Genomic DNA, 279 nt, shown 5'->3' on the forward strand with positions numbered 1-279 from the left:
GGCTGGGACTGGCTGGCTGGCTGGGACTGGCTGGCTAGCTGGCTGGGACTAGCTGGCTGGCTGGCTAGCTGGCTGGGACTAGCTGGCTGACTGGCTGGCTGGCTGGGACTGGCTGGCTGGCTGGCTGGCTGGGACTGGCTGGCTGGCTGGGACTGGCTGGCTGGCTGGCTGGGACTGGCTGGCTGGCTGGGACTGGCTGGCTGGCTGTGCACAGGTGATGATGACCTAAATTTAGTCCCAAATGCCAGAATGTTTTTGGGTCGCAGCTTTAGAGTTGTT

Source organism: Oncorhynchus gorbuscha, unplaced genomic scaffold (genome assembly GCF_021184085.1).
Source record: "Oncorhynchus gorbuscha isolate QuinsamMale2020 ecotype Even-year unplaced genomic scaffold, OgorEven_v1.0 Un_scaffold_9171, whole genome shotgun sequence".
NCBI lineage: Eukaryota > Metazoa > Chordata > Actinopteri > Salmoniformes > Salmonidae > Oncorhynchus > Oncorhynchus gorbuscha.